The 21,646-nt window shown below is 37.7% G+C and overlaps 1 long non-coding RNA gene across 9 annotated transcripts in view; it reads left to right on the top strand.

Moving 5' to 3' along the window:
• Positions 1-21,646, top strand: part of LOC107503188 — a 124,070-nt gene that overhangs the window by 16,713 nt on the left and 85,711 nt on the right. The window lies entirely within an intron of this gene.

The raw sequence follows: 21,646 nt of genomic DNA, 5'->3' as shown, positions 1-21,646 counted from the left end.
GGTTCTTCTGACCCAAGAGCTGCAAGTTATCTCTCCAGCAACAATTTGTGGCCCCAGACAATTTTCTGAAAGGCATCTTTTAGCCCCTAGGCCACGGACTCAACATTTCTTTCAATCTTTTGTCACAGAAATTACTCATTCGAAAAGTAGTGATTTCACTTCAGACATTTGCTCAACCAAGTGGGCTGCAAAACAACTGAGCAGTTTCCTCCTATCTTTCCTATCTTCTGTTTACTGCCAGGCCAGTAGTAAACAGAATAAGGAGTATCGGTTTAGTTGGGTGGAAAATTAAACAGGAAAACGTGACAACATATACAGAATTTACTGATACAGTCATACAGAGGAGAAGGAATGGAGTGAAAGCAGAAGTGACATAAGTCTCTGAGTTCTTTTCCCCAGGTGCTGTATTCCCCCTCCCAAATGAATATGTAGTATTCACCCTACTAAAGCGGAGTTCCCTTTTCCCCCACCCACCCCAAATGCTTTTTCTTCTTTCTTAATCTTTCAGAGGATCTCGTTCTACCTTCTCAAATTTTAGTGATTAAGATTCCTGTATGAATGGTCTGATCTACAGACCCTCAGGACTAGTGCATCTGTGACTGATGCAGTTCTCTTCCCTAACGCCTATTCTAGTATGTATGAGAGTCAGGGTGTCTGTACTTGCTCTTGGCTCAAGAGTCTCAAGTCACTGGGGTTGCTTTTCTTTGTGGTTGAGTATCTCCTAAAGAGTCTTGGTGCATCTTATAAAGGGATCCTTCTGAGTCAGTTTGCTCAAACTTAGCTTTTGGGAATCAATTTCTAAATTTTAGAACTTCTGAATCAAAAAAATTTACATATATAAGCATTCTCAGAAAATATTTGGCCCAACCCCTTATTATTCAGGTGCAACTTAGGTCCAAAGAGTATTAACTGACCTATTCAGAGTTATAGTAGAAAACACAAATGTTGGCAAGGACATAGAACAATATGATTTTCCAAGTGCCTTCACACCCTATGAGATTATATTTTGTCCCTAGATGAGAGATTTGGGTGCATGTCTTCCAACTCCTGGACCGGTTCCTTTCTGTGCTGGTGACTTATGTCTCACCTTGCCGATCCTTAATGTTTAGGTATTCTTTCCCCCTCTCAGACAGGCTTTCTCAGCCCTCTGTGGTGGACACAAGGACAAGAATGTGGAAAATACTTTTTAATCAGTAAAGCTCTGTATAAATGTTAGTCACTGATGGAGAAGCCAAGAGAGAATATTCTCTGGGGACATCCTTCAGGATGGTCAGAATGCTGCCCCGCTGTTTTATCTCTCACTATTTCTAGAGCTTATTCATGGTTTCTGAGAGAAGAGCGCTGCCTGCTTTTTGAACATTTCCTGAGTGTCTGGGTAGTTATTGAGAATTATTTGTAGGACAGTGTTTGACCACCTAGGGCTGCCTTGACACATCTCAGTGACTCCAAACCATTCCTACCCCCTGGGTTCTCTGGCATCTTAAAATCTCTGAGAGGCAAAGATGGAGGGAGTAGTGTGGTTGAGGGATGTGAAGACCTGGGTATAAGAAAGAGATGAGGATGGACTATGTATGGGATAGGAAAGAGGAAATAACAGGAAGACTGGAATTTCTGACAAAAGTGAGACCAAGTTGATATGAGTTTAGTCATGCAGAGAAAAGCAAGGAGCACGTGTGTTTTCAAAAAGAGAATGGGGCCTCAGAAGGGAACGCTCAGGCTACCTCAGTTAAAGGGTCTTCGTGGATAAAGAATATTATCTTTGGAGCTTGAAGAAATCTTAGAGATAATATAAGTGGGCTTAAGAGAGGACAGATTAGTATCGGGGGTTGTGAGAGTGGGGTGAGTGGGATGGGGATGACAGGATGTGGGATTAGGTTCTAAGTACCTCTAACTAATCATCTTTTCAATCTGCTTCTCTGCAGTAGTCCCTTTCTGCCTATCTGCCCTTAATTCTCTAATGACTCTGCTAGTCTGGCCCCACCCTACACTGGAACTGCAAAAGAGGAGAACCAAGGGTGGGAGGAGAGAAGAAGAGCTGTTTTGGAGAGAGTATTAAGAGAGAACAAATGAGACTCTGGAATGCTCTTTTCCTCTTGGCTCCCTTTCCCTTTTCTGCATCATCAGCATCAGTTTGGCAGCACTTAAGGCCCTGGGAATAGGAAGTAGTCATTGGCTTTTAGAATTATGGAATATAAGAGTATTAGAGTTGTAGAGGACCTTCAGGATCACCTAATTAATACCCTTTGTTGAACAGATGAAGAAAATGAAACTCAGAGAAGTTAAGTGACTTTCTTTGTTCACACAGGGATGTAGTAAAGGGTTACCAGCATTGGATAGGAGCAGCACATAGTACCTCTAGAGGCAGGAGGAATAAAGAAACTCACTCTCAATACTCCCAGCAGTGTACAGTTTGAGGAATTCCTCACTCCTGTTTAGCTCAGAGTGAAAGAGTAGTTTCTCCTACAGATATGGATGTCTCTATTGGAATAACTTCTGGTCTGTAATCATTCTAATTTAGTTTGTATGTGTGCATATATAGCCAGTATCTTACAGGCATCCTATTCACTAGAAATAGAGTTTTACAAAGAAAGACTGACCTACAAGGAATAATCCTATCATTGAAATAGGTAAAATAAAAGTATCCATGTTGGATTTTTATCTCTATGGTTACTTACAGCTCTAAAATGCTATGACATATGATATATGTTTTCCAGAGTTGCACAAAGTCCGGAGTAGGTTGTCTATGGGAATAAAGAACTGGTAGCTCCAGCGAAAATTGGAGGGCGGGGAGCAGTGAAGGGGAGTGGAGAGAGAGCCGGCTTTGGCTCCTGGATGCCCTTGTCCACTCAGCAACAGCCTGGGTAGCTGGGGGTGTGGAATGTAAAGCTGGCACTGTTACTGGCTTCTACTCAGCTGTGTGGGCCCTGGGCATTCTTTTCCCCATGTTGCTTCTGCGGATAGGGAAGAGGGAACTTGCCTTTAGTGGGGTGAATACTACATATTCATCTGGGAGGGGGATTACAACACCTGGGGAAAAGAACTCAGAGACTTATGTCACTTCTGCTTTCACTCCATTCCTTCTCCTCTGTATGACTTTATCAGTAAATTCTGTATATGTTGTCACATTTTTCTGTTTAATTTCCCACACAACTAAACCAGTACTCCTTATTCTGCTTCTTCCTTCTATTATCCAGTCTTAATTAACCCTATCCTTAATAATAACTACTGTTGCATTTTAATTCTAACCTTAACTGAATTCTCTTTTTAGTCCTAACCCTAATTTATTACAGACCCTAACTACCAATCCTAATACCAACCTCAATTTAATTTTCAATTTTAACCAGTATCTTAATTCTAACCTGTTATAAGCCAGCGACTAAGACAGCGACCTGCAGTTAATGAAAATGATCACAGGAACTATTTGTTGAGAACCCATTGTTTGTTGACTTTGTGCTGGGTACTGTACATACACAGTATCTTATTTAGGTGCCTGAAAGTACCCTAATGTTGTTGGAATTATTAGCTGCCTTACAAATATGAGGAAACAAAGGTTTAACTGGATTATGTAATTTGTAAATGCTGGCTCCAAATCCACTATTTGATTTCTGCTTGACTGGAAAACCAGTGCTCATTCTTCTTTCTGCCAACAAATACTTTTTGATCGACGTTTTTCTAAAATCCTAACTAATTCTGACCGGAATAATTTTTAATAAACTGTTTCTCGAAAGTACATTATTAGTTTAGTTTTTTTAAAAATAAATATTAGTACAAAATAGAAAGTGAACAAACCAACACAAAGCCCAGATCTTCCCGCCTAGAAACCCTACCAAGACTTTAAAACATTAAAGCAATGTATTTATAAAGTTAAAACAATCAAAGTGTAGAAAGAAACTAACTGAAAGGAAAAGCTTCTTTCTCCTTTCCAGATTGGCCATACTGTGTCATTTGCATTGGCATTGCGCAGCACAAGAGCCCTGCTTCCCAAGGCTCAGAAGGCAGATAAAGTCAAGGTGAAAGCACCTATGTATGTATATGACTTAGACATCAAGATCACTGGACAATTTGAATATGTTTAACAATATTGAAGACCAAGGTTATATACTAAGCACTATATTTGTTATATTTTTTAATACAAGTTCTCTGTGCAGGATGCATTACCCCTGTTTTACAGAAAAGGATAGCAAGGACTGGAGAAGCCAAGTGACTGGCCCCAAAGCACAAAGGTGGTGAATGAGAGACCCAGCAAATTCAGAATTGTCTTATTCCAAAACCTAAATTTTTAAGCCTTAGACTTAGTCAGAAAGGCTTGTGAGAGGAGAGGTCATTTGATCTTGGTTCTGAAGAGGAGATATTAGAAAGAAGAATGACCTATGAGACTAGGTAGACTCAGATCAATATGAGAAGAAATAGTGTAAGAAAAAAAAGAGCAAGAGAACTAGAGCTCAGAGGGAAATGAGTAAAAGGTGTGAAAAAGCAACTGGGGAATAGAACAAATATGAGTGGAGACCAGAGACTTTTTTTAAAAAAATAAATTCAGAGAAAAATAAAACGATGTAGTAAATATGAGAGCCACTGTTGCCTCAGTTACAGGCTGATTGATGTATTTTGGAAAGACAGTAGACACACATAATCATCTGCAAACAAAAATACACATTTTCAGTTACATGTATTTGTGTCGGTAGCCTCTCCGATGAAATACCTCTGCATTCCTCCACTTGCATTCCATGCTCCAGCAATATCAAATGGCTTGTAATTTCTCAAACTCACTGTGTTGTTTCATGCCTCAGTGTCTTTGCACATACTGTTTCTCGTACCTAGGCTGCCCATCTCATTAAGCCTGATGAAATTTGTGCTTGTATTTACCCATCTGAACTTTGTTGAGGTGTCACTACCTCTGTGAAGCCTTCCACCCAGAGATAGATAATCACTCCTTCCTGGACACCGCCACTACATCGAATATATGTTTTCACTGTTAGACTTCTTTCACTGTGTTTCAGTGGTACGTCTATATGTTTTTCTTCTCTGTGAGCTTTTTGAGAGCAGGAATGATATTTTGTGAATCTTGTTATTCCTGTTTAGCATAGAAACAGAAAAATAGTAGATTCACAGTTAATTCTACTAAATTAAGATGAAATAATTTCTAAACACATAAGCTTAAATAAACCATTTTTTCAAAAGCCTATACATGTATATAACCACATTTCATTCCCTGTAAGTACCTACGTGTTTTTATAGATACAATGTGTCCAAAATAAGGTGAATGATTCTAATACACATATACACTTATTTTCATCCACTTATTCAAAGAACACTTTTTAAATCTTGGAATTGACTTTAGAGTCTGCTACCTCTTTTTATATATCATCAATTGTGAAAAATTTTTATCCTTTGAAGTTAGGTTTTAATTTTGAAAATAGCCAAATGCCTTTGGGATCCAAGCCTTAGGGATAAATGGAAGTTTATGTTAGGTAACACAAAAACAAGATTTGTCTTTAAAGTAATAAGAAGTGACTTATAGGTTGATTAATAGATTGCTTCTTAAGGCAGGTCCCAGAAATGACTTCTAGAAATTTCTAGACAATGTCATTCTGGTCTGTTTTCTAATACAAACAAAATCAAACAAGAGTTTTGTTATTTTATAGTTATACCTGATCAAGATAGAAGAATCATATGTCTAGAATAGAAATTCTGAACTCATTTGTTCATTCATTCATTCATTCATTCATTCATTTATAGCTTAATTAAGATTTTATATGCAATGCACAATGCTGGTTGAAATTGAGTGTGTTGTCCCAGCTGTTTTGTTGCAGTATATTAAAAAAAGTCTGTAAACTCTCAGATTTTATTTTAATTTATTTTTTAAAATAATTTTTATTTTTCAAAAACCATTGGCATACAATATTATATTAGTTTCAAGTGTACACCATAGTTATTAGACATTTATATAACTTACAAAATGATCACCCCAATAAATCTAGTATTCATATGACACTATACATAGTTATAATAATATAAGCTATATTCTTATACTTGACATCCTACTATACTTTACATCTCTACTATACTTTACATCCCTATGACTATTTTGTAACTACCAATTTGTATTTCTTAATTTTTTCCTGTTTTAAAATTCCCCATTCCCCTCCCATCTGACAACTATCAAAATGTTATCTGTATCTATAAGTTTGTTTCTATTCTGTTTGTCTGTTTATTTTGTTCTTTAGATCCCACATGTAAGTGAAATAATAAAACATTCGTTTTTCTCTGACTTACCATACTCAGCACAATACCCTTTAGGCCTATCTATGTTGTTGCAAATGGTAAGATTTCATTCTTAATATGGCAGAGTAGATTCCATTGTATATTTGTACTACTTTTTCTTTATCCATTCATCCATTGATGGACAACCAGGTTGCCACCATATCTTGGCTACTGTTAATAATGCTGCAAAGAACATATGAATTCACATGTCCTTTTGTTTGTTTGTTTTCATTTTTTATTAACTATCTTTTCTCATCATTTTACTTTTAGTCTGTGTTTGTTTTTTGATCTGAAGTGAATCTCTTTTAGGCAGGATTTGTAAGGGTCTTGTTTTCTTATCTATTTATTCTCCCTATATTTTTTTACTAGAGCATGTAATTCATTTCCATTTAAAGTAATTTTTGATGATTAAATAGTGATTTATTCATATTTTTGATCTTCTTCTTCTTCTTCTTAAAGAAGGCCCTTTAGCATTTCTTGTAATACTGGTTTGGTGGTGATGAACTCCATTGGCTTTTGCTTGTCTGGGAAGATATTTATCCTTTGATTTTAAATGATAGCTTTGCTGGATAGAGTAATCTTGGTTTTGGATCCTTGCTTTTCATCACTTTGAATATTTCATGCAAATTCCTTCTGATCTGCAAAGTTTCTATTAAAAAATCAGCTGATAGTCTAATGGGAGCTCCCTTGTAGTTAACTAACTGCTTTTCTTTTGCTACTTTTAAGATTCTCTCTTTGTTTGAACCTTTGACATTTTAATTATAGTATGTCTTGGTGTGAGCCTGCTTGGGTTCATCTTGTTTTGGACTCGGTGCACTACTGGGCTTGTATGTTTACTTCCCTCTCCAGGTTAGGGAAGTTTTCCATCATTATTTTTTCAGATAGGTTCTTAATACCTTGCTCTTTCTCTTCTTCTGGTACCCCTATAATGCGAATGTGGGTATGCTTCCTGTTGACCCCCACCCCCCAACTATCCTCATTTTTTGATTTTTTGTTGTTGTTGCTCTTCAGATTGGGTGTGTTCTGCCACCTTACCTTCTAAATCACTGATTCGACCCTGTGCTTCATCTAATCTACTTATGATTTGCTGCAATATATTCTTCATTTCAGTTAGAGTATTCTTCATTTCTGATTGGTTCTTTTTTATGTTCTCTATCACCATTTTTATGTTTTTTATCTCTTTGTTAAAGCTCTCACTGAGTTCATTTACTCTTCCCTTATGTTCATTAAGCATCCTTATAACCAGTGTTTTGAACTCTACGTCTAGTACATTACTTGTCTCCATTTTGTTTAGTTCTTTTTCTGGAGCTTTGTTCTGTTTTTTCGTTTGGGACACATTTCTTTGCCTCCCCATATTGACTGTCTCCCTGTGTTTGTTTCTATGTATTTTGTAGGGCTGCTATGTCTTCTGGTCTTAGTAAGGTGGCCTTATGTAGTAGGTGTACTCTGGGGTCCAATGGCACAGATTTCCCAGATCACTTGAGCTCCAGTGTGTCCCTTGAATGGGTTGTGTGTGCCCTCTCGTAGTTGATCCTTGATTGCTATTTGCACATCAGTGGGTGGGAGGGATTGACCCTCTGGCTGATTGGTGAGGACTGGCTGGTGAGAGGCTGGCTCTATGGGAAAGGATTTGCTTTAGCAGGACTTTTGTGCCTGCCATCAGCCCTATGGTTGTGTTGTCCTCAGATGCAACCTGGGTGGTATCTAGCTCTGTCTGAAGCCAACCACTGGTATGCTGGCCCTGAGGCCTCCTGAGAGGGACCCCACCACAGGCCAAGTTCAGTCGAAGGCTGTGCCCTTCTGAGGGCCACCTGGCATGTGCCACCAAGTCATCCTCAGATGGCCAAACTGGGCTTAGAGGTGCCTAGATTGGCCAAGCCACTAAACGAAGCTGGAGGCCACCACTAACTAGTCTGAGTTTGGAGCTGCTCAGCAAGAGGTATGAGGCATGTTGAGGCCAGATGCTGCTTGTATAGGTTTTGTGAACTTTTGAGAGATTTTAGGAAAATTCAGAACATGAGGAGAAATAGGTTGTTTGTATGGAAAAGCTGCTGAAGTGGCTTGGGTACGGTTAGGTTTCAGGGAATCACAAGGGTTGGGTGCATGGATTCAGCCAGGTTGATGGAATTTCAGATATAAAGGCACTTGCATCTGCACTCTGGGAAGGAGCAGGGCTCAACAAAGAAACAATGGATTCTGTCAGCACTTCTGTCTGGGGGAAAGCTGCCACTCCAACCCTCGCCCTGAATCCAAACAATTCAGTTCCTCCCTGTATGTCTCTGGCACACTTCAAGCAGCTGCCTCAGCACTGGAGCTCAGAGAGAGTGAGTCTTTTAGCAAGTCTGTGTACAGGCCCTTTAAGAGAAGTGTCTGGGACTCCAGGAGCCCTCCCTCTCACCCAGCCATAATCTCTGCTGATTTTTACAGCCAAAAGATCTGAGAATTCTCTTCCAAGCACTGGAAATATTGCCTAGGGAGCCCGGTATGGGGCCAGGACCCCTCATTCCTCCAGGGGCACCTCTGCAGACACAATATGCCTTCTGGTTTTTAACCTTAACAGGCAAGTGTGAGACCAGCTCATTCTATGTTTTCGTCCCTCTTGCTGTCTCAAAGTGTCCTCTTCTGTTTGTGCCTAGTTGTAGGACTTCTGTTCAGCTTGACTTTAGGTGACTCCGTTGATTGTAGTTCTGTAATTTTGTTGTAATTTGATATCGTTGTGAGAGGAGGCAAGCATAGTGTTTACCTACTCCATCATCTTGACCAGAAATCTCAGGTTTTATTTTTTAATTACAAAGTAAAATGATCATTTGATGCTTTTACTTCATCCCCAACTCCCTCACAATTTTTTGAGCCTTATTTTATCTGTGAGGAATAATGCAAGGGTCAGGGGTAGGGTAAGTTTTAGGGCTGCAAAATACTCAATAATTAAGACCAAACCGATAGTATTGGTTTGCTTTTTAGAATCATAAAATAGGAGCAAATGTTTAAAAAAATGCTACAAATATCAATGTCTGGTGCTGGGCTCTTGAGAATAAAAGATGAGTAAGTCATGAAACTTACCTTTAAGGAACTGCTAGTCCAGTAGGGAAGATAAGCAAACATGTAATTATAATACCATGTGATAAATGCTACAGTACAGTTATATATAAGGCACTGCAGAATCAAAGAAGAGGCAGGGATTAAATCTGTAGAAGACTTTAAAAAATGACTAGGAGTTGGCCAGGTATAAAAAGGATTAAAGTCATTACCAAAGAGGGAACAGCATATGCAAAAGCAGAAAAAAAGTATAGTCAATGTGGCTAGATCATGAAGGGAATTTATGCTAGAGATTGCTCTTTATTCTGCAAACAATGAGTCACTGAAGGGTTTTAAGCAAGAAAATGTCAGTGACAGATCTACATTTTAGAACAATAACTGTCAGTGGTGGATAAATGGACTGGAGGATATATATCATTTGTTTCAGAAGGCTACCTTTCTGGAGACCACAAATCCAGTAGCATGACATTGTATAGGACCCACTGAGTGTGGTCTGGTCTTATCCTATGGGTAAGGTGGAAATAATACCCGGAACACTGTTTTAAGACCCAGACATCAATACATAGTATGGCCAGTGCTATGGAGCACACAGATGTAGACAGCGGTGCACAGCAACATGAAGTTGTGTGAAGTAAGGGGTTAAGTTCAATGACCAGCTGTTCTGGCTTGCCAGGGACTGAAGCACTTTCCAGGACTTTCAGTACTAACATTGGGAAAGTCCCTGACAGTCACCTTAGATAGTGCCTGGTCAGAACAGTCTACACTCAGTGGCACCTGTTACTCAGACTTCTCCCTGACAAACAGCTTGGAGTCATCTCTAAGGCAGACTGGAAAGGGAGGAAACCTATGTGAGTTTTTTGTGCTTAAGAGGAAAGTAGAGGTTGGGGAGGGGAGCAGGTGGTGATGAGTCAGAAAAGCTAGGGCAGTTGAATGGGAGGAAAGAGAAGAAAGGCTAAGGAGGAGACAAAGGGTAGAAAAGTTGGTTTCTGATCCAGGATCTCACCTCCACTTTTTGAGATCCCGGGCTCTATTGGTGGTAAGAAACAGTGCAGACTCAATGCAGCAAGTATTGCAAAGAGCGACTATATATATTTAGTTTTTCATGTATATGTTTTATATATTCATCATATATACATTCAACATTCATGGAGGGCCTATTGTGTGCCTGGCACTTTGTATATACTCTGTCATTTAGTTTTCAAGCACAGACCTATGACTTGTAGATAGGATTATTCCCATTTTACAGATGAGGAAAATGAAGCTCAAGAATTGTGATAACCTTCTACAAGTCACACATTAACTTGTGGAGCTGAGATCTTAATTTAGGTGTGTCTCCCAAGTCCCTAGTCATTCCCACGAAGCAGTGTATCCATCTGTGCCTGATCATAAGAATTACATGGAGCATTTGCTAAAAATAATACCTAGGAGTTTCTGGTTCCAAAGGATAATGACAAAGATCACCAGTCTCACTGTTAACAAGCGCTCCCAGATGATCTCTCAGCCCTAACAATCCTGAGAAATAGCACACCACAGCCTTTATCTCCTCACAAAGAGCTCACTGACTCTTGAGAGAACTATATGTGTAAATAGTTTATTAGAACACAATTGTGTTAAGTTTTAAATAAAAAATCACTGAGTCTTTCAACAAATAATTTTCTTGCCTATTCCTCTCTAGTGATTGCTAACCTTGTTTATAAAACTCTGTGTCGTCTGGCCTGTGCCTGCCTCTCTGACCTTGTTTTACCTCACCACCACACTCTCCTTCCTTTTGAATCTCTAGTACACCAGGCTTGTGCTCACACTAAATCTTTGCACTGGCTAGTCATCCTGAACTGGGACCTTCCCTCTCTGCTCTGTGCAGAGCTGCTCTTGCTTACACATCTCAGTTTAAATGTCACCTCCTCTAAGAGGCCTTCTCATGCCCTTGCAATCATTATCAATTGTCTGCTGTTTTCTTTATAATTTATCTTTTGTTTGTATGTTATCTGTACCCCTTCTCCCAGTAGTCATAAGCTCCATGAGAAAAGAAACCTCAATTTTGTTTAAAGTTGTATTGCCAGAAACCAGAAGGATATTGCACTTAACAAGGCTTGGCACACAATAAGTGCTTATTAAATGTTTGAATGAAAGAGAGCATTCTTACTTATCAAATTTGGAGAAGAGTGTTCACATTCTTTGATTTTACACTTTGATTTTATAATCAGGAACTTTTTTCTCAGGCCCAAAGTAAACTTCTCACTACCATTTAAAGCTTTTCTCTCTGGTTCATGACAAAAGACATCTTTCTCTTTACTCACCTCTCTATAATATCTGTCTAGAGAATTTAATGCCCAGCATTAATAAAGTGCCCCACAACCTCCTGTATAACAGGTGAGGTGTCCTAATACTTAAGCATCTGCCAGTTCTTTTACTATTTCAGAACCTGTTTTCTGATCCTTTTCTTTTAGATAGTTGGGTTCAGAACAGGTCTTGGTAGGTGAGTTATGGTCATGGCTGATGGTTATGAGTCGAACGTGAGATGTTTGCTATCACTAGAGTAGTATACCATGGCCAGGTGACTGATACCTAATGACATTTGCCACCGGAGTTTCCAATGCACATAACTGTTAGGCCTACCATTGCTGCTTCTTCTTCTGTGCCTAAGTCAGAAATGGAGGCAGATACATTAAGGGTATTCTCACTACATTCATGTGAAGGTAGGTTACCATTGGTGTGGATTATGAAGGTCCAGGAATGACTGTGTGTTCTGCTCTAAGAAAGATAAACTGGTTCTGGGTCCAGCTGCAAGGAGCCATTCCTGACTCATTGAAGAGACAGAGCAGTACAGTGAGAAGGCATGGATTTTAAAGTTGGACTCTCCTGGGCTTGAATACCAACTATGTCACTTCCTTAATTTGAGGTCAGTTTTTTCGTTTGCTAAACATTAGACATTCTCATTGTTTATCTGGTAGGCTTGTTGTGAGGATTAAATGAGGACATTTATGCACAACTCCTAGTTAAGAACTCAATTCACGTTAGTACCCCCTTCACTTTGAAGCAGATGTGTGAGAGATGTTTATCTCCTCGACCTGTGTGTGCCATAGAATCATGCTCTGTGCCCATTGTCTGAATATGAAGTACTGCTTGGATTTAGATTGTAGTTCCAATAACATTCATTCTTACCCAGAGCTCTTCTGTTTAGCCTGCTCTCTACTACCCTCACGTGGCCACCCTTTCCCCTTGCCATTGCTGATCCTCTGCTTCCTCAGTGTGGTTGCTTTGCTGTAATGCAACCTCTTCCCAGCTTCTTGGACAAACTAGTTCTCAACTCACCTGAGTTATGAACCTGTACATAAAACATCTTTTAATATTTAATCAATTAATTATTTTCACTGTATGGTTCTGTTTTTTTATTTTTAATTAAATTTATTGGGGGTAACATTGAGTAATAATATTATATAAATTTTTGGTGTATAACTTTATAATATGACATCTGTATACACTATGGTGTGCTCACCACCCAAAGTCTAATTTCCTTCTGTCATCATATGTTTGACCCCCTTTACCCACTTCACCATCCCACAACCTCTATCCCCTCTAGTAACCACCCTTCTTTTGTCTGTAGCTATGAGTTTGTTTGTTTGTTCATGTGTTGCTTTTTTGTTTTACATCCCACATATGAGTGAAATCATAAAGTTATTTTCCTTTTTCATCTCACTTATTTTGCTTAGCATAATACTCTCAGGATTCATTCATATTGTCGCAAATAGTAGTATTCCATTCTTTCATATGGCTGAGTAACATTCTACTGTATATATGCACCACATCTTCTTAATCCAATTGTCCTTTGAAAGACACTTAGGTTGTTTCGATGTCTTGGCTACCACGAATAATACTGCAGTAAACATAAGAGTACACATATCTTTATGAGTAAGTATTTTTAAGTGTTTTTGAGTAGGTACCCAGAAGTGGATGCTGGTTCATATGGTAATTCTAGTCTTAATTTTTTGAGGAACTGTTCCATAGTGGCTGCACTAATTTATAATCCCATCGACAGCGTACAAATGTTCTCTTTCTCCATATTCTCACCAACACTTTTCATTTCTTGTCTTATTGATAATGGCCATTCTAATAGGTGTGAAGTGGTATTTCTTTGTAATTTCAGCCTTCTGTTCTTAGCTAATATTATCTCAATTCTTCGAACCTTTCTTCCTTTCTTTTTAATATTTACCTCATTTGTCAAATATTCTTTAGGAAACATATTTTTGCATGTTGAGAGTTTGGATGCTAGTAAGATCTCCAAGTTTCAAATCCTGTTATCTATTGCCCTGTTCAACACCAAGTTCTCTGTCCTATGAATGCTGAAAGAGCAATATTTTGCTGTAGATTATTTAACCATAGAAATTCCCTCTCTTTTTTTTTTGCCCACAAAATCAGATCTCTTTATGCTAATAAAGAAAAAATATATCTATTTTTGACTTGCCAAAGTGTAATGGTGGACTTTGGATAGACCCAGAATATCAATGCTTCGAAGTGAAGATGTGTGGACAAAGGCTATATCTGCTTTGTTCCTCTCCTAATTGCATATCATGTCTAGCAAGGGAAATGAAAGATTACTTAGGATATGGTAAGTACACTAGATTTTTGGAAAATATTTGTGGATGAAAATAAAGGGAACTAAAGTTGTTGAGGTGACTTTAAACCAAATTTGAGAGGACAAGACTTGAAAACCAGACACTGAAGAGTTTTATCTTTATCCCAATTTCAGTGGAAAAATTTTCATAGCAGAAGGTTATATGATTGAATTGGTATTTAAAGATTAATCATCAGATTCAGTGTGGTAAATGTGTTAATTCTTTCTTCTTGATTTTTAAATTTAATGCAGTCCTATGCTAAATCCCAGTATTTTATTTTATGGAACTTGACCAGTCAATTCTAGCATTCCATTAGAAAATAAAGTCAAGAATAGCCATGATTTTTTTTTTTTAAACACATGAAGTTTGGAATGGAAGAGGTTTTCCAGCTATCTTAAGTTACTTTAAAATTATAGCAGTTCTTGATATAATACATAGCACTGGAATATACAAATAGTTTCATGGAACAGGAGAAAGTGCATAGTCACAAATCAATGTCAGAACTTAGTATTTGAAGAACAGTGCTGCCTTCATCATATACAACACTTCTAATCAAGACTAAGGGCTGGCCTATTTAATGAATTATTAGAATAATTATTAGAATAATTGGTTATCTGTTTAATGAATTATTAGAATAATTATTAGAATAATTGGTTATCTGTTTGCCAGTTGGAGTGGAATCGATTGAGCCTTCCCTCCAAATATATATAAAAGTAAATTTCAGATGGCTTGAAGTGCAAAATTTTATAAACAAAACACAACTAAAAGAAAAAAATTAAAACTAGAAAAATACATTTAATCTTGGAGTAGGCAAGACCTTTCTAAGTAAGACACTAAACCCAGAATCCATAAAGGAAAGGACTAACAAGTTTTACTGAAGGCATTTTTAAAATTGATATAATTGGGTGGATTTATACCTTAGGATTATGGTCAAGATCACGGAGGAGGTAAATGCTGCGCTTGCCTTCTCTCACAACCACATCATAATTACAACTAAACTACAGAACACCCATAATTGAGAATCACCTGAAATGTAGCTGAACAGAAGTCTTATAATTAAGACTATACAGAAGAAGCCACGTCAAGACTGGTAGGAGCGGCAGAGATGCTTTTGAGGAGCCAAAGGTCACAGCCCCACACCAGGTCACAGCCCCACTCCTAACACTGGTGTTCCAGTGTTAGGAACAGAGATTGTGGATGAGTGAGATGGAAGGTGGCTGTACTTCAAGCGCTCCTCCTCAAGAGCCTATACATGGATTTGTGTTGACAGACTCACTCACTCTGAGCTCCAGCACTAGAGCAGCAGTTTGAAAGGTGCCAGGAACATATGAGGAGGAACTGAATTGTCTGGATTCAGGAGGGCCAGAGGGGTAGCTTTCTCCCAGATAGAAGTACTGGTAGAATCCATTGTTTCTTTGTTGCACTTTCCCCTCACCCAGTGTGCAGATGCAGGTGGCCACCTTATCTGAGTCTCCATCAACTTAGCTAACACCATGCGCTCTGCCTTGGTAATTCCTGAGACCCTACCCCACCCAACTTTTAGACCTACTCAAGCCACTTCCAATAGCTTTTCCATACAAATAGCCTGTCTTGGCTCATACTGCAAACTTTTCTAAAAATCTCTCAAAGGCTCACACAACTCAAACAAGTAGCACCTGGCTTTGGTGTGTGTCATACCACTTGTTAAACAGCCCCAAGCCCGACAGTAAGGCCAACTGGCCTTGGTTTGCAGTTTAGCCTCTCTCAGGCACCTCCAAGCTCAACACAAGTGGCAATCATCTTCAGATCACTTTCTAACTCATACCAAGTGGGCCCCAGCAGGGCACAGGCAGAAGCTGACCTTGGCTTGCCACAAAGTTTCTCCCAAGAAGCCCCAGAACCAATCTACCCAACGGCCAGCTTCAGACAACACCAGAGCACCACCCAACCACCTCCACAAACTACATACTCAAAGGGTAGACTGGGTGGGCACTAGAGCCCCACTAAAGTAAATTCTGCTTTATAGGGTAAACCCCTATACAATAGCTCCTCCAATGTAGTCACTGCCAGTCCTCATAACCAATCAGCCTGAAGGTCAATACCTTCCACTGATGTGCAGAAAACAACCAAGGCTCAACTACAACAGAAGGGCACACACAACGCACACAAGGAACATCCCTGGAGCACCTGGCTCAGATTGAAAGACACACCCAGACTATAAGTAAAATGATGGGAAAAGATATTTTATAAAAATGAAAACAAACAAAAAAATCTGGGTAGCAATACTAATACCAGACAAAATAGACTTTAAAACGAAGGCTATTTTCTTGACAAAGAAGGATCCAGTAATCTCACTTCTGGGTATTTATCTGAAGAAACCTAAAACACTACTTTGAAGAGACATGTGTATCTATATGTTCCTTACAGCATTTTTTTTTTTACAACAGCCAAGATATGGTGGCAACCTGGTTGTCTGTCAATGGGTGAATAGATAAAGAAAAGGTGTATATATAGGTGTATACACACACACACACACACACACACACACACACAAGATATTAGTTGTAAAAAAGAATAAAATCTTGCCATCCACAACAACATGGATGGACCTAGAGGGTATTGTGCTGAGTGGAGTAAGTCAGATGTAGAACAACAAATGCCATATGATTTTACTTACAAGTGGAATCTAAAGAACAAAACAAACAAACAAAACAGAAAGAAACTTAAAGATACAGATAACATTTTGATGGTTGCCAGATGGGAAGGGGTTTGAGATGGGTGGAGTAGGGGAGGGGATTAAAAACTGCAAATTGGTAGTTACAAAATAGCCATGAGGATATAGACTATAGCATTGTAATAATTGTAGTATTGTAATAATTATGTATATTATCAGATGAATACTAGATTTATGGGATGATCACTTTCTAGGTTATATAGGTGTCCAGTCACTGTAATTGAAAAATATATTTAAAAATTGATATAATTGTAGAAACCATAGACAAAGTTTAAAAGTAAGTTAAAGATTGGGAATTTTTTATTTACGGTATATATAAGAAGGTACTAAATTGATAATTTGCAAAATATCCAATAAATACACGTAAAAGACAAACAATTGAGAAAATTGGACAAAGTATATGAATAAGAATTCTCGTAAAAAATACAATTGTTCAATAAACATCTGAAAAGATGATCAACTGCATTTGCACTTTGAGAAATACAAGTTAAAGCAACTAAGAGACACTAGATTGTTAAAAATTAAAATAATGGGTAATTCAATGTTGGCAAGTGTTTGAGGGAATAAGCTCCTTCATTTATTGTTAGTGAGAATAAATCTGTGAAACCTTTTCGGAGATATTTTGGCAGGATGTATCAAAATTAAAAGTGGAAATACACCAGTGCTATTTCCACAAATCTGTGCTATCAACCTGTAGAGGTGAATTATGTCATTGTTTCCAGTAGTGAGAAATGGAAAACAACCTAAATATCCATCAGCAGTGAATTAGTTAAATAAATTATGCTATATTTATACTTTGTAGTAACACATAACAGTTAAAAAGAATGAAGTAAATTTATATGTACCAATATGGAAGGATAACTAAGATGTATTGGTAAGAGAAAATACAAAGAAACACACACATACAATTCCTTTTGTGTAAAATAGGGGAAAAAAAAGCCTAAAACAGTATATTTGTATATGTTACATTTCCGGTACATGTACATGTGTGTTTAAGTAAATGAATTGCTACTTAATGTCTGTGTGACCTTGGGCAAGATGCTTAACCTCTCACTATTTTATTGTCTTCATATGAAAAATGAAGATAATAATAGTACATACTCCCTCAGTTGTCTGATGAGGCTTAAATAAATTAATCTATTTAAAGTGCTTTGAATAGTGCCTGATACATAGTAGGCACTTGATAGTATCTTTTTATTTAGATACATATTAAATTTGGGAAATGATTATTCCTAGGGCAGGACTGAGATTTAAGGCAAAAGTGGGGATGGCTATAATGGTTTATATTATATACTTAATAGTTTTACAGTGGTCACATGCTTATGTGTAGAGTGACTGAAATATTTTTTAAAAGCTTATCTAAGGATGTCTGTTAAAAGATGATTATGGAAATCCAAGAGTAGAGTCAGAGTCCTGAGCTAGGGGAGTGGCATTGGGAATGGAAAGGAAGTACTGCATTTGGTGTTGGCTATAGGAAGCCAGAGAGAAGGAAAAGGCAGAAGTGGCTCTCAGCTTGGGGGTTTGAGTGATTGACTTGGAAACTGGTGAACCGAGGAAGAAATAGTGGAGTTAGGAGAAGCTGTGTGGCTATAGTATTTTGGAATGGAAGAAGATTAGTTTTGTTTAAATTGTGTTGAGTTTAAGCTATTGGAAAACCATCTAAAAGGAAATATTCAGTAGACTGGATATAAAAACTGGAGCTTTGGAGAATGTTTCAACTACCACTTTAAGATAGAGCAGAATAAAAAGTTACATTCTCAGGTCTCATTTTAAGAGTTTCCATCTAATATTTCCATTATCAAAAATAATTGTAGTGTTACGGAACCATCTTTAGGCTTAAGGGAGAGAAGGAACTCAAATTACTCACTGTCTGGTAGGAAATAGACGTTCACAAAATTTTTTGCTGTATAATGTGCTCAGTGCTCCAATAGCCAGGTGCACAGAGTGTAGTAATACTGTGAAAATGGGTGAGACCCTATCTACTTAGGGCTGTGATGGATGTCAGGGAAGATGTTATAGGAAATGAGGTAGTCGAGCTAAATCTTCGAGGAGGAGTAGAAGTATTCCATACAGATGTGGGAGTGGGGAGAAAAGAAGAGCATTCCAGAAAGAGGAAATATTCTAATACCAAGGCATGTTAGTATGGGACCAGAACAGTTGCGGATGGGGGTGGGAGATAATAGTAAATGAAGTTGAAAAGAGGGACAGGAATCAGATCATAGATGACGTTTAGGCTCTTCTATGGGTAATGAAGAAATGTTGAGAAGTTTTGCCTTAAAGAAAAATCACAATTGTTCTGCTGGTGGTGTGGCAGATGAGTAGGAGGACAGCAGAGGTGGTTGCAGGTAGACAAGTGAAGAGTTATTAAAATATTCAAATATCTCTGGTTACAAAGGATTAATTTGATTAGAACAGTATTAGGGAGAAATAATTGGTCATTTAGTCACTTAACCTGGAAACACGGAGCCTGTCAAGGTTCCTTTCCTCACGTTTTGCCCTGCAAATTTAATCAACTACAGAGTTCTATCAAGTCTGTCTTTTTACTAGCTCTCAAATTTATCTCTCACTTTCCATTTCCTCCTCTTAGAGTGCCTTTCTTCCTCTGTTTCCCTAGTGCACACACATGCACACATGTACACACATGCGCATTCACATGCATCCTGCCCAAACCTTTTTTTTTCTCCTTTATTTTGCTCAGGTTAACAACTGTTCTTACTTTAAACCTTATTTAGGTCTGTAGTTCTAAAAGACTTTTCTTAGACCCCTCTGACTTGGTTAATTTGCCCATATTCTTTGTTATTGTAGCATGTTGGATGTATCTGTATAGTTGGGCAACTTTATTTTATGATTCTCTTTATTTTCTGTTTCTGACTGATTTTATTGAGGACAGATACGATATCTGTGTTATCCTTGTGTCTCAAATGCCTAGCACATTTCTTGGTACATAGTATATTTTCGGGTTTGTGTAATCAATAATTTAATAAATGAGTCCATTGGATTTGCCACTATTAATTAAATTAGTGGATTATGAAGAACAGAAAACTTATGGAAATAAAAAAGAAAATGTATGATTATATCATAAATTGAGGTATAGGTTCATATTTGTACATTTTACAATTGAGATGCCTGCAAGTCATATAGAGATGGTGATTTCAAGGCAGCTGAATATACGAAACTAACTTTCAAGTGAGATGTCTGGTTTTAAGGTGCAGATATGAGAGTTTTCAACTCATAGTTGGTAGTGTGTGCTATTGTGCTATTTAAAATCATTCAGGGAGAAATGAGGAGAGCCAAGCAGTGTTTTGATCTACAGAAGAAACCAATTAACTTTTATTATGACAAAGAACACACATGTTTACACAAATACATGTATATGTAACTGAAATGAACATTTCATAAAATAGTACATGCTTTTATTAAAGAATGATTTCTTTTGTTATATTCTTTTTATTCCATCCTGCCCTGCCCTATCCTGACCTTTCCTATCCTGTCTTGTCTTATCATTTCTTTTCTATTTAAAAATATAAAAATGCTGCTAATATGCTGACTGGCAGTCTGATAAATGAAGCTCTTTGGAACACTGATATTTAAGAAGGAAAAAGAGTGGCTGGTGAAGGAGACTGAAAAGGAAGGGCCAAGAAATAGGAGACAAATTTGGAAAGAGAAATGTGTGACACAGAAACCAGAGAAGTGGAACATTTTCAGGAAGGAGGGTCGCTAGTGTGAAATGCTACAGAAAGATGAAGTGAGACTATTGGATTTGATGATTAGAAAGCCATTAGTGACTTTAGTGAGAATATTTTAGCATTAGCTAAGTTAAAGTCAGTTGAGGAATGGTTGGGGAGTAAAGGGGAAGAAGCCTGAGTATAACCTACTCTCTGTAAAAATAGAGACTGCCAGGCACTTGTCCACTAAGGATTTTCTCATCCTTTATCTCATTTATTTTTTATAAAGACCTTACAAGGTAGACATTATTACTGGTGTCAAGTTTTTAATCAAATGAACAGTCTCGAGTCTCAGAGATATTTATTTAGGCACCCTTCAGTGCGTTATCACATAGTAAATGGCAGAGCTGGGATTCAAACCTTGGTCAATCTTGACTTTAAAGTCTGTAGTTTTCCAATTGGACCATAACAGTTAGTATATTTTTGTAATATTGGATGAGTTATTTAATCTCTATGGGCACAAGTTTACTAATCTAAGTAATTATAGATGGAGAGCGTTGACAAAAATTATAGACTACAGAAATACAGAAAAGTGCGAACATTCACCCACTTAGCATTATCAATTTAATCTTAAAACATTTTTTTAAAAAACTTATATAAGTAATTAGAGTACATGGTAAAAATTCAACTGATGTATAAGGTTAAAAATGAGACTTAATTATTTTAATTTTTTTTTTTTCCATTTTGAGCATTCAGTGATTCCGGGAAGAGGTTATTCGATCTTTTTGATTTTCATTTATCGGCTAAGCATTTAGCATTTAGTTCTCCTCTTCCCTTCTCTTTTCCACACCATGCATAGAGACTATATTTGGAATTCGAGAGTGATTTGTTGACATTGTGGTGGAATAAGAAAGTCCTAAAGTAAGAGTCAGAAAACCTGGTATTTAGTACCAGTTTTGTGAATGACAAGCTGGCTGATCTTGAACAAGTGATTCTGTTTATCTTGACATTAGTTTCTTACATTTTGCAAAAACAGGGAAGAGACTTGTAGGGGAAGCTCTCGAAATCTCACTTCTAAATCTAAAGGGTCCACCTGTGCCTCTCAGCGGATACCTTCTGTGGATGCCTGCTTGGATTGGTGACAGAGGTCAGAGCATTGTGCCTGTGGCTCTCCTCAGCTTGACCACATTTAAGATGAGTGACTTCATGCAAGCCATTTTAATGTTTTTGGTCAAGGTTTTTCTTTTACAAAAGGAGAAAAAATGATCACTCTTTCTACAATTTAGGATAGTTCTGATGATAAAATGAGAAAAAGAATTCAAAATACTTTTATCATCATTATCACTACTGTTAATACT

Source organism: Rousettus aegyptiacus, unplaced genomic scaffold, assembly GCF_014176215.1.
Source record: "Rousettus aegyptiacus isolate mRouAeg1 unplaced genomic scaffold, mRouAeg1.p scaffold_m13_p_17, whole genome shotgun sequence".
NCBI classification, from domain to species: Eukaryota; Metazoa; Chordata; class Mammalia; order Chiroptera; family Pteropodidae; genus Rousettus; species Rousettus aegyptiacus.
Note: the sequence above shows the minus strand (reverse complement) of the source record. Positions and strands in the feature narration are given on the sequence as shown.